This window comes from Ochlerotatus camptorhynchus, unplaced genomic scaffold (genome assembly GCF_037179485.1).
Source record: "Ochlerotatus camptorhynchus isolate MF236.1 unplaced genomic scaffold, CSIRO-AGI_Acam_v1.1 ptg000114l, whole genome shotgun sequence".
In the NCBI taxonomy this organism is placed as follows: Eukaryota; Metazoa; Arthropoda; class Insecta; order Diptera; family Culicidae; genus Ochlerotatus; species Ochlerotatus camptorhynchus.
In genome coordinates this window covers 2,290,601-2,304,166 of record NW_027040604.1, presented here as the reverse complement: position 1 = coordinate 2,304,166, position 13,566 = coordinate 2,290,601, and the positions used below count along the sequence as shown (strand labels likewise).

At 40.1% G+C, this 13,566-nt stretch overlaps 1 protein-coding gene across 4 annotated transcripts in view; it reads right to left on the bottom strand.

Moving 5' to 3' along the window:
• Positions 1–13,566, bottom strand: part of cnn (centrosomin) — a 106,078-nt gene that overhangs the window by 80,482 nt on the left and 12,030 nt on the right. For 2 of the 4 annotated variants that reach the window (XM_065220036.1, XM_065220037.1), the window contains exon 1: positions 11,432–12,281. The exons of 1 other annotated variant lie outside the window; for it this stretch is intronic. The gene's annotated coding sequence lies outside the window, so the exon portion shown is untranslated. Of the gene's footprint in view, positions 1–11,431; positions 12,282–13,566 lie in introns of those variants that run through there. One more of the 4 variants, XM_065220038.1, reaches the window with a different exon arrangement.

The following is a 13,566-nucleotide window of genomic DNA, read 5'->3' as shown; positions in this document are numbered from 1 at the left end:
CACCCACTCAGACAATAATGCATTGGAAAGAACAATCGAACTGAGTCTCTTGCTGCTACACGTCACCCGCCAAGTTTGACATGTATGCAGTTGTCTGTGACAACTAAAAACAATACAAAACAAACGCGATTGATTAGCCGGTGATCGGTAACCAACGGCAACGTTTGGGCCTACTACGATCGTGGGTGCGCGTTTTTGCGCATCTTTGTAGGCGCGAACAATTAGCTGGCTGTTTTGTACCGCATCATCGATTCGCGCAGTTGTTGTGATTGCGTAATGCAACGAAAAAGCTGTTGCAGTGACACGTAAATCACTTGTTAAATATGCACAGTGAATTCCTCCATCCGGGCGATTAGATTGGAACCTATTTTTGGCGCAATATTTAAAAATGCCTGAAACCTATATGTCAACGGTTCTCAAATTTATAGCCAACTGCGCGTGCCAATGCCAAGAGATCCCGAGGCGGATTATCCCCCATGAGATCATCACCGGGTGTAGTTTGTTTATTTCCCGGCTTGCAAACTCGCAAAATTCATCCATGATGGCCAAACGGAGAGTGCGGCCTTCGATGCGATGCTGCGATCGCGCTAATTATTTGTAATCCGAGAAAAGCACGATTGACGCGTCGCTGCAAATTTCATTGCACATGGTCGTCGAAACAGCAAGCGGAGGAGAAAAACAGAAAATAAACATCGCCACTGAAAATGATCTGATAAACTTGCGGGCTGAAGGAAAAATAAAAGGAAACTATTTTGTTTGGTGTGTCTCTGAGAGTGGAAGAGATATACGTAAATAAATAAACGGCTCGATTGTGCCGTGCCGGTACTTTGAAACTTGGAAACCTCAGCAGAGTAGGCCAGGTCGGGGTTTTCGGATTCAAACCGTACGTACTTGAATCGATTCTGACACCACCCGGGTTGCTTGGATGCGCATTACACCTAGGACGTACACGGTGTTTCGCGAAAACCCATTAATGGGTATAAAAATACCCATTTCCGCTAAAAGTGCCCCTCCTCATTTAATGGGTAAACTATGGTTTACTCATAAATGGGTAAATGGGTGGTCTGTCAATAAATGGGTGTTTTTTCACCCATTTTCTTATATTGTGTTTACCGTAAAATGGGTGAAAAAATACCCATTTTTACAAATGGAGGATGCAAGCGATCGTTGATGTAAAAATGTTTTTAAAACATTGAAAATAAATGCAGGTTTTCCGCTCAAATTTTTCACGAAACATTATAATACAAGTTATCCATTGTATTCCCGCATAAACGCGAACCATCACATGACCTTACCGATAATGGTTATAAATTGTTTATAATCCCTGCTAAACTTCAACTGAAATGGTTATGGAACTTTACATGAACGTTTGTGTGATAAAGTTTTAACCTTATGTGTTATGGTTTTTTGGAAGCGGACCTTACAAATAATGGGTTGTTAAGAACCATTACCATTCCAAATTCTTGTTTTCTCCATACATTTTCGGAAAGAGAACTATATTAGAACGTTTTTACTTATGGTTTGAGAACATTAATGGTTATGGTTATGGTAGTCAGTAAGGTCCATTAATGGTTTTGTATTATCGCTCAACTTTACGTGAAATATATCGTGAATTGGTAATCAGTAATTTACAGGCAACCAATTCGCGATATATTCCACATAAAGTTGATCGATGTTACAAAACCATTCATGGACCTTACTGGTTACCATAACCATTAACATTAATGTTCTCAAACCATAAGTTAAAAGGTTTTAGTATAGTTTTCTTTCCGAAAATGTATGGAGAAAACAAGAATTTTGAATGGTAATGGTTCTTAACAACCCATTATTTGTAAGGTCCACTTCCAAAAAACTATTATACTTAAGGTTAAAACTTTATCATTAAACGTTCATGTAAAGTTGCATAACCATTTCAGTTGAAGTTTAGCAGGGATTATAAACAATTTATAACCATTTTAGGTAAGGTCAATTTATGGTTCGCGCTTATGCGGGTTGACTTATCCGTAAGCCTCTCCAACGTTTTGGATTCTAACATTTTCCGGAGATCGTTGCTGCGGACAGTAACTGTTTGCATCGAGGTTTGCATTCCCAATGAGCCGGTGACGGAAATGAGACGATAAAATTTCGAAGTGTTTTTTCACCCATTAATGGGTAAAAAATATACCCATTATTCAACCGTGAACTGATTCTTTAAATGGGTATTTTTTCACCCATTTTAGGATTTCAAAATTCCCCCATTTTTTGACAGCTGCATACATGGTTTGAAAATGGGTATTTTTTTACCCATTAATGGGTTTTCACGAAACACCGTGTAGGGAAGACAATAGGGGGAAAAACAAAGTGCTGAGAGGATAGTTTTTGAAGGCATCTAACGAGGGTTAAATATAGAAGGAATCAGTTTCACACCGAAAGCGGATCCCCATAAACAAGTCATTAGTGCTATAGTTGAAGGATTTAATTTTATCTCCGCGCAGTTGCTGTATGCTCTGTGGTGTGGAAACCGACTCTCGAGAGCGATCAGGAGCGTGAAGTTTGGTGAACTGCGTTCAAAAATACCATTCGATAGGTCGTAAAGTGAAACCGTACGCTACTGGCTTTTGTTTTCCAGCAAAAGGGTCTCCTACGGGCATCCACAATTGTTATTTTTCAAAAAGGTTCTACACCCTCTTCCCATTTTCGAGATTTATAGCTTGTTATTACTGAAACTGATCCCCCAAGAAGCACACAACGCTACTCGGCGAAACATTCCTCAACCTCCGAAAGATGAAATCATGTCTCGAAAATCTTCACGCCGACAAAACTTCTTCATCTCTATCCAAGTAGCCCGAGTGCGCCCAGAAAACTCAATGGAGTTTTATTTTTAAAATTTGTATAATGAATCGTTCTCTCTTTCACGACCGGCACGCGGAGATGCGAGGTATGAGTGTGGTGCACCCACCTGGGTTTGCACGGCGACGACCTGAACATTTTTCCGTCGGTCGAACCCCCGGATGGAGGAAATTCGTGAACCCAAGGAAAGTTCGAAGCATTTTCGGAATTCGAAAATCAATTTGTTGGGACGCACGACGTGATGCTTGGATGATTTTGGAAGAATTCCAACCGAGATGAATGACTCATTTTAAAACAAATTTCAACCTGTACACATTATTTAGTTGCCGAACTTCGGGACGGATGTTGCATCTAACACCGCTGCCGTCTGTTGCCATAACGATTATACTAGATGTGAGTGCATCCACGTCGCGTCTCATAAACAATCGGGAGCATGCCGGGCCAACCGGCATCATAGCAGGCGTGAAATTGAAATAAATATACTTTTTCCTGTTTATATATTTGTGTGTATTGGACTGCGGAGGTTGCCCACATTTTTTATTCTGCCTCAAAGTTATTCGTGCGATATTTTTTTTGTACGAAATTTCACAAAGGAACCCGTATTTTCTTGTTAGGTTTCATCCGGCTGTCATGGAGGCGTCCGTTGTCTGGAAGATGGGGATGACATTTGGTAAATTTTTTCGGCAACTTGCATGCGCACGGTTCGAGGTAGAATTTTCGGGCGGATCGCAGTCGGCTGCGACTGCGACACGTCGCACGGTTAGATTTACGGCATCTCGTTGGATTTTAAAAACCGACGTCTCATTAAATTATATTTCACGCACGCACGACGTCCCGGTTCACGCGCACCTCCAACTCAGTCATGGGCAATGATTTTGTTTTCATTCATCACGAAAGGTGAACGGGGAAAGAGGAAAGAGGACACACACGTTGTCGTTGGTAAATTTTTCCCAATTTGAAAAGGTCCGCACGATGAGATTGACGCAGAGATTTCTTCCGGTGCGGATCGAATGGCATATGGGCGATCGAGAAAACGTGATTTTTTATGGGGTGTTAGACCAGTTTAGACAGCGTGGCCGAGGTAGTAGGCCTTGACAGGAAACTTTCAGTCTTTTCTCAGTCTCATTCAGTATCCCATAAAGAATTAAATTTTCTAACTTACTGCACAACTTTTTTGAATCATTACATGATTCCTTTGTTCAAGAGTTATTCAAAACAAAATCACTAGAACTGTTTGAACTTTACTGTATTTCTGCGAAACGTTTTTAATAGACTTTTAATATTTAAAATTATTTAAAGTAACCTTTAGTTACTCCCAACCAGTGTTGGCAATATCATCAATCAAATTATATTTTTCTGCTCTCATACGCTCTCAATATCACGCGTGATATTGCAACAAAATATCATGCTTGATATTGATTTTACAAGCTCCCTTGATATTGCGAAACTATTGACAACGCGCAAAAATCAAGCTGAGAGTTGACTCGACACAAAAATGATTCCGTTGCACATCGTTTTCTCAGAAATAGAAAGTATAGTTTGCTATCCAAGAAGTGTTCAACTCTGCACATCCTAATCTGTGCCGAAAGCTGGGTCAAGCATTGTGCCGAACGTGCCGGAGTTTTTGCAATTAAGGTATCAGTCTCAGTATCCTATGAGTTTGGCAACCCTACAGTTATGACTTTTGAGATTGGTTGTTTACATTTTCAAGTCAAGAACACCATCTTTGCTTGATCATGCCGGAATCGTATATTGATCTCCCTGAAACTGCTACCGGTTCCGTTACCTCCGATGTGGTTACCATCACAATTCTGTTAGCAGCATCTATCTTAATGTTGCCGTTGCCGTCTGTGAAGCAAACATCCAGTTACGAAAGAGCTTGCGAACCGATAATACGGGATCCACTGCCTCCACAGTCAATCGAATCCCCGAGATCGTTCAGTGCATAGAATGAGCTGTACGGCTGACTGATTGGTGAACCATCGTACCGAGTGGGAGAAACTGCTGCAGTTGCAGATACATCTGCAGAATGGCAGGATCGCTCTACACCGGGCTGTTGTTGCCACCGTACATTAGCACTGTAACCGAAACTGAGAGGTTCATTCAACCATAAGGTATAAGCACACGAAGAGTCTCGTGAATTATACAATTTCTTATTATGATTGGGAACAAATCCGCTGGAAAATCGACAAAAAAAAAATGACACTGGCAAAAATCATCCCTTTCCCTCTTACTTTGAAGTAAACAAAGAAGTAAACCTTAGCAACGATTGGCAAAATGTCTACACAAAACAGTGATGCCGTTTCATACTAAATGTTGCGTCATACTTCACGAAACGAAAATCAATTATTTTATTCATGTGTTTCACTTATACATTTTTGCCAAAACATCAGCCTTATACATTCCATAAGACGGAACCGCATAGGTCATATAAGAATGCATAAAAGGTATGTGTGACCGCTTATACATTTCAGTTGACACATGATCTTCATTAACTTTTTGCAAGGCGTCTGCTCATTAGTTGACTTATACATTTTATGAATAATCAGCAATGGAAATTTGCCAAAAGGTATGACGAGATTTCTATCCGTGTTGACATCATGAGCCATGAGTGCCGATCAGTGTTACACGATGTGTTTTGGCACAGTGTGCAGAGTTGATTACCACTTGCCAAAATGATGGTTTTACCAACAATCAATACGAAATTAACGATTTAAATTGGCTCACTACTTGACTAGCCTATTGGTCCCAAGCAAATCGATTAACGTACCCTATTCTAGTCGAAATTCTAGTACTACACTATGTTTGTTTTGATTCGCTATGAAAGTTTGATGGATAAAATAAGGGGTTCGTGGATTTTCCTATGTTTCGAGGGGTGAAACGATTAGATTGGGACTGAAGATAGTACCAGAGCTGAGGCAAAAAGTTGAGCTCGTTTCTTCCGGACCTTCTGGTCTTACCTCTATGGTTTTACTGTTCGGAACAAGTTTGTAGTAGACACTATTTTTTTTTTCTAAAGTTTCAATTTCAGTCTTTAAATGCATCTTTACTGCTAAATTCTCATTCTGAACCACTGTGCATTGGTGGATAAATCCCAAGGGCTAGTCAACTCTGCATATCTCAAGATGTGCCGAGTATTTTATCTGTGCCGAAAGCTGTGCCCAGCATTGTGCCGAAGCGTGGCAATCAAGCTGTCGGTCTCAGCCCAAGCAACCTAAAGTTCGGATTTTACTTGAGAAACGAACTCAAAAGTTCACATCTGGTTCAAATTTAGTTCCGTGGAACTTTCTTGCTGATTAACAAGGCACTACACGTACAAACAGAACTTAATGCTCTTTAAAGTACCGCCAATATTTATTGGAACCTTGAAAGTTCAACAGAAGTTTCTTGTTGCCGTTAATTTGAACTGTGAAGTTCATAAAAAAGTGAATAAAGAACTTGTTTCGAACCTCTAACACAAAGTTCAATCTTAGTACTAACCGTACTTTTAAGCAGCGCGAAAGTTCACACTTAATCTATGTTGAACTTCTTTCAGACTTTAAAGTACACGTAAAGTTCCAGATAAGTTCGACTTGAACCTTGACTTGAACTTGTAAGCAACTTTCGAAATGTTAATTTCTAGCAGCTTTTTTCGTCACGGATCAATTTATCTGGTTCTGCGTCATTGTTTGCGTTTGGCCAGAACAAAATGTGTCCACTTTTTGATTTCTGCAGCCATTGATCTGGAACGACCGAAAGCTCCTTACAGCCTCGAGCGTTCAATGTTTCTACTACGGCGAATCGCATTTCTGTAAATAAAAAATATATTGATTTTTAATAAATTTCATTGAAGTTTGCGTTCCACTACCCATACCTTGATGATTTGCTGAATAAAACAAGTCTCAAAACAGGTAAATATACTATTAAATTGTGTAAATTGTTTCGTTCTTTTCGACGTTACTGAAAACTTCTGCGGAAAACAAAACAAGCTGTCAAATGTCAAACGGTGCAAGTTCACAATAAGTTCCGTATGAAATTTTTCTTTCAAGTTCAGATAAGGTTCTACATGAACTAATCAGAGACTTTGAAGTTCAAAAATAGTTCTTACGGAACTTGAAAGTAGATTTGGCTACTCTGAAAACCATTTTTATGAATGAAATCAACACATCGAGTAAAATCATATGATATTCCACTTCGTTTACATATCTCGGTTACAAAGAGGAGGACTCGAGTTCGAGACTTGCGGTATGAAATTTAAAAACATGTAATTTAAATTATATATTTGACCATATTTCAAACATTTTTCTTCCGACGACGCAGCAGCTCATGATAAATAAGAAGAGAACGTGGTACGCAGCAAAAATAGATATATTTGTTTTCTATTTTGGTTTGTTGATTTCATTCAAGTTTTCTTTTTGGGCTGAATAGCATTCCCTTCAACGGTTAAACGAACCTTTTGTGAACTTTCAAGTTCTTTTCAAAAGTGAAACAGCATTCTGTTACAAGCTTAAACATCGAATGTAAACATGGAAGTTCGGTTAATAACTTAAAAAGTAAGCTGAATGGAATTCTCTCTTTCGATTAGCTGATTAAACAAAAAAAGGGCTTTTATCCGAACTTTTGGTTGCTTGGGAGTACCTCATTAGCTTGGCAACCCTGCAGTTATGACTTTTGATATTATTTGATTACCTTGCCAAGTTCTCACGGATGATTAAACCAGCTATTTGGGTGCGTATTGCATAGTATATACGAGGATAATCACTGTGCCTGGCCTGTTCATAAAAAAGAGCATCTAATAACACGCATGAGAGTCTAACAAAACATTCATTCCTCTTGATTCAACGATGCCAACCGAATGAGAAGATTGACAAGCGCTAGATCGTCGGCCACTGTTGGAACTGTTAGGCAGTATACGGGAAGTTCTGCCCCTCGACGAGATGGAGAAGGTTGACTGATGGCAGAAGTTGTCAACCCATGAGAAGAAAGTTCTCATCTCATGCGTCATTCTGGTAGACGGTAGACGTTCACCCAATCCTGTATCAAAAGTACTCAATCGGCAAGTGGACGATGTGCCTCTACATTATCATCATGCTACTCGGGCAGTGTCATCCGGGTGTCATTATGGTAGACGTTCACCGAATCCTGTATCATAAGTACTGAACCGGAAAGTGGAAGATGTGCCTCTACTTTATCATCATGCTACTCGGGCAATGTTACAACCTAGAAATCAGGAAGGATTCGACCTAAAATTTCCACCGGCGATAGTAGAAGCAGCAATGGACCTTCAGTAGCTTCTTAATGTCAGCAGTCGCTGTACTGGGTACTGAATTCGTCTAACTGAGCAATACTTTTGTTGATGAAATAGTCAAACGACTGCGATTTTCCATGACTTTGAACTTTTGAACACCCTAATTAGAGCGTAACATTGTTGACTGCTTAGGGTGAATGTGAAAGCACTGCTCTATTCAATTCATTGCTCTATCCAGACCGTATGAACCAAACGGTAACTCACTCACGAACAGGCGACTCACACCGCTGCCTTTGCTCACACAGCATGTATTTGAGGCATTTTTCCATCACTGAAGAATAAACTTGCTGACTGAGCTACTAATTGAGTGCTCTGCTGCTCACGGTTCTTTTAACTCGTTCATCAACATCTTCCATCGACTAATATACAACAGCATCCAAATGATAGTCCAGAATCTTGATACCGGTTGTCAACGTTTGATCCGCTTTGTCTCTGCTTGTTATTCATTCATATTTTTCATCCTTGCTTGGTCTTGCCGGAATTGCATATTTATAGTCCTGAAACTGCTGGTGGTTCCGATTGCGTCTATTAATACCGCGGTTCCGATTGGCATCGTTACCTCCGGTGTGGATACTTTCACAATTCTGCAAGCTGAATCATTCTTCCTGTTGCTAATACGGGATCTACTAACTCCACCAGTCTCCACAGTCAATCAGAACTTTGAGATGGTTCAGTCCTTAGAATTAGCGATTGCAGGAACATCTACAGTATGGCAGAACCGGGTTCTGTTTGACACCATCAATGCTGCAATTCTCTTTACCTATACAATTTGCATTCGGTCCCGATCCTATGACCATCTGGGGTAAGTAGACCTATACTGCGCGGCATGGGGACTCTGACTAATTTGTTTGGGTTTCCCCCAAAACATAAATCTTTTCGAAACTATGAACATCCGTCAAATATCATGTAGACTTTCTTTAGCGGTCCATTCCATGGGCATGGAGAATCTCGTCAATTGTGCATTCTTTATTATGATTTGGGGCAACATCGCTGGAAAATTAACAAATAAGTTACCATTTAACTAAACAAAGTAGTAAACATTAGCAACGCTTGGCAAAATGTCAACACAAAGCAGTGATGCTGTTTTGTATTATATTCGGTGTCATACTTGTCACCGTGTGCCCTAACGTGCCGATCGGTGTGCTACGATATGCTTCGGCACAGTGTGCAGAGTTGATTACCCCTTGATAAATCCTGGCTTTTTTTTAAACTTTGGGTCAGAAAACGAATCTAAAAACCTTTACTGATTTCTGTATGGTTTTGATCTGAGAGGGAGAAGCAGATAGCACACACGGAATTCATTGTATACTTGTTCTTCTTTTCATGAAAATTTGTGCCGTAGGCGTAGCAAAATAGCGTGTTTTGCTTTGAGCGTGTGGTGAGAAACTGTACTTTTCTGCTGGTATTTTACTATGCCACTAGATGTTTTGACAAACCCTTGGCTAATGGTATCTTTCAATATTGATTTGTGTGTATTTTGAATGAATTAAAAAGAAACGGTGTCCCATTGAATAAAATAGATTGAAACGACAGTTTGTCACAAATTAATTTACGCAAGATTTCAATACCGCCTTGTGTATTCTTGTTCAACTGTAAGAAAAGCATCATAAAATTGCTTGGCTCCAAATGACAGTTCGTGACAGCAGCCGTCTGGCTGCATTTGACGTTCCATTTTTCTCTCTTCGCGACTCTCCCTCAGGGTTTGATTAATAAAAACTTTCAACATTTGATCAAAAGTTTGTTGTTACACGATTTTTGTCAATTTTAATGCGTCCAATATAAAAATTATTGAAAAACTAGTATTTATTAAAATAAATTATAAAAATTTCCGCGATTTTTCCCGACATGCCGACTCAGCTGATGTGACAAAGTTATAATCATTATTGTTATCAATGGATATGGATTTATGTTCATTGGACAATTTCGTTCGACATTTATTATATTTTACGTAAGTCAAGAGGAAATAATTGAAGTGGGCTGCCTAAATTCCTTGAACTAAGAAAAGTGTTAATCTCGAGAAGTCAGTACTTGTTAAAAAAGCAAAAACTTCTGATTTCACCATCATGTTAAAAAAAACTGATTCATCCACCTACTAGTACCTTTTTCGTATTTTTCTTATTCTGGTCACTATCATTAACTTCAGTCACAATGAGTACCCAGGAACGCATTTGCCATGCCCAAACATTTCCCTGGTACCGCCAGCCAGAAAGTTACCCAAACTCATCATGCGGCACATTAAGTCGCTCATGAGTATACAATATTATTAGCGTCCAAATTGAGCACCCAGCTCCGCATTAACTTCACACGTACTTGTTACGGGTGCCCCCAGGGAAGTGGGGAAGATCTGCTATGAAATCAGCTAGCTTGCAACTTGGAGATGATCGAAGCTCATATCGGCATATGAGGGAAAACATTATCGAGTTAGCGTTTTCAAGTGTTCTGTAATTTTGTTTGCCGAATTTCGGCGATTTTTGCCGAGATTTGCCCACCTTTCTTTTGCTGAAATCTTAACAAAAGTGACGTTATCTGGCTGAGTCTTAGTAAAATGTATTGCCGAGCACTCGGGTGTGCAAATCTCGGCAAAAACAAAACTTAGTGTATAGAAAACGGATCCATAAATTGTTTTCTTCAAATAGTTTTTCCAATCTTGATTTGCTTTTCTCTCCGTAAATATGGCATAAATATCGATTTTACGGGTACTTGGGTGTTCGAAGTCTTTGTATGCATTTAATCATGCTTTGGAAAATGTGACTTTTATGTAAACACTCGCATAAAACCGAGACAAATTCAAAGCGTCTTGTAATGTAGCGGGTCAGCAAAATTGACCTTCTCAATCTAGTAAAACAAATGTCATTCGCAGTGGCAGCGCCTGCTGCGTAAACGCGTAATCGCATACGTATTCATAGGTCGCCGAAATTCCTTCTCACCCTTACAGGAAAACAGCCGAACCCGAATCCGAACGTCCGCGTGACGGCACCGTTTTCATTCACAACACAAGTTTCCCCTTGGCACGGTCGACCGTATAGATTTACCGACAGTCATCGGTGGCGTCGCGATTCGTGTCTCGAAAGGCTACCATGGTTACCGCAAATTTATCTTCTATGTGCCTACTACGAAAGTTACAAATAACTTCCGCTATCGGCTTCTTCAAGCGTACGTTTTTTTTTTTAATTTCCCCTCCTCAATGAATGTAGGTAGTTGGAATTTCCCTCGCACATCATCCACCAAGCTCGTTGTCCCGATGATGACTCATTCTTGTTTTGATCAGTGTCCTTTTCTTTTTCTCCTCAAGGCAAATCTCATTCTAGTGTGTACCTATTTCATCGCAGTAAGCAAATCACCAAATCACGCTCTTTCAGGCACAAATTTATCTAATTTAAACAAATTGCTACATTTGCAGCTTCCTTTATCACCATCATCATCATCACAAATCGCCTCCGCTTGGCAGCTGTTCGGAATTTTCGTTCCTTTGTCGATCCGAACACCAGGAACTTTGAGCTCGTTCAGCTTGAAATCACTCACAACAATATTTTCCCCGTAAGGAATGCATTGATGCACTTTTAATCCTTAACGCCGTCCCTGGTCGTCGCAAATGGCGCGCACTTTTTGGCACGATAATCCGAAATTATTTATAATCTTCACTATCCACAATATAAATATACATAACGCGACTGTTGACTTTTCTGTTCACAAATTCCCGCTTCCCATCGACTGTTTCTTTGCACACTGGATGCGACCGTTCGGTGCGAGATATTTCATATTATTCACTGCCTGCTGGTCGATGTTGGTACTGCTGATGCTCTGCTAAACTCTGATCGTTGGTGTGGATGACATTCTAGGGGCACAAGAGAGCACATTTTCCTCCCAGGAGATAGAAACTACCACGCGCATGCTCCAACATTGCTCCGTCGAAGTGGATGCTGCGATGGACGGAGCAAAATTCACGTACTTCACTCGATCAATGAATGAATGGGTGCAGGAAATGCATTGAATAACCGAATCCAAGCAAGCCACAACTAATAACGATTTGCTGTTCTTCACGAATTTATGAGTAAACGGGACAACGAATCACGAAAATCAAGTAGGCTAATCGTTGGGAAACGGAAAAGAAGATAAAAGCGCGACTACTTAGCGACGAACGCGCACACGACCCGTACGGCGGAAGTTTCACTGCGATACTGAATTGAATCGAGCTGAGTGCGCGAGAAGATTGTCGAATGGGTTCTCTTCACCAGTTCTGATTTAAACATCAACGCATACATTGTTACACCCAGATGGCGGGAGGGGGAGGGTACGCCAATGGACGATTCCTGCTGATGGTAACTAGAAGAAATGCAGCATATTTCTACCATCTGGCTACCCCTTGGTATTTTGTGCAAACATCAGAACGCCTTTGCAAGAGAGTACCCTCTATGCTATGTAGTCGTACCTACTATGATTTAGATGTGTACGATGAGGAGCGATCCCATCGACATAGGGTGAAATACGGACTATTCTTTATATCGGCAGTCGAGAGTAGTGCAGCATTTTCACGTGACGGAATGAATTGTGAGCGTGCAGGGGTTTATGTCTAGGCATTTGTGTGACAGATGTTCAATTGAAACAAGAGGCACGGCATACTAGTCGGATGGGAGATGAGCATGAATTTGCAAGCGAGTGGATGTGTGGTAGTCAAATATCATTACGATTTCTGTTGTAAAATGCGTTACTTTGGGATGTTTATTACGTCACGCTCTATGGGGGACGGGGGGTTGTAGGAAATAAGTAATTCCTTTAAATTTCTTTTTTGCCGTGTATTACACCAACAATGTAAGCGCAAGTCATTGGCGCAGCTCAACATAATTTGTTTGTAAACAAAGGAGCAACCGATTTCTACACCCTGATTAACACCGCAAAAACGAAAACACAGAAAAAACCTAAATTTTAGCTGTCGCGTAAAATTTACCCTCGTTTCATTGGGTTCTTTAGGGGTATTGAAGTAAATGCATATTCGTAATCTGTAATAAATATGGAACCGAAATTCAAAATTTCATCAGTTTTCGTGCACTGGAACTATTATAAATAAGTGCGATTACATTAGCAACAATCACCATCATAGTGCCTCCAGACGAGACGAGCTGTTAATTTGTTAGATTAGTGTCAAACAGTGAAGTTATTATGTTGCTTTATTTATTTATTTAGATAGATGTTCACATCAACAGACCATTTTGGTCTTAATGATGTTTTACTTAAGATTAACATTCATAAGTTAAGTGGTAAAAGAAAAACATAAACACTCACTGGACACTAATAATAATAATAATAATAATAATATTAATAAAAGAAGATTTTAGAGTTTTCCTCAATTGTTCGTCGCTTCAGAAAAGACCTCAGTAAATCGGCGGCGTAGCGTAAAGCGGGGGATATCGTAGTCGAATACCGAGGCGACTCTATTGAAGGTCCTTTGAATG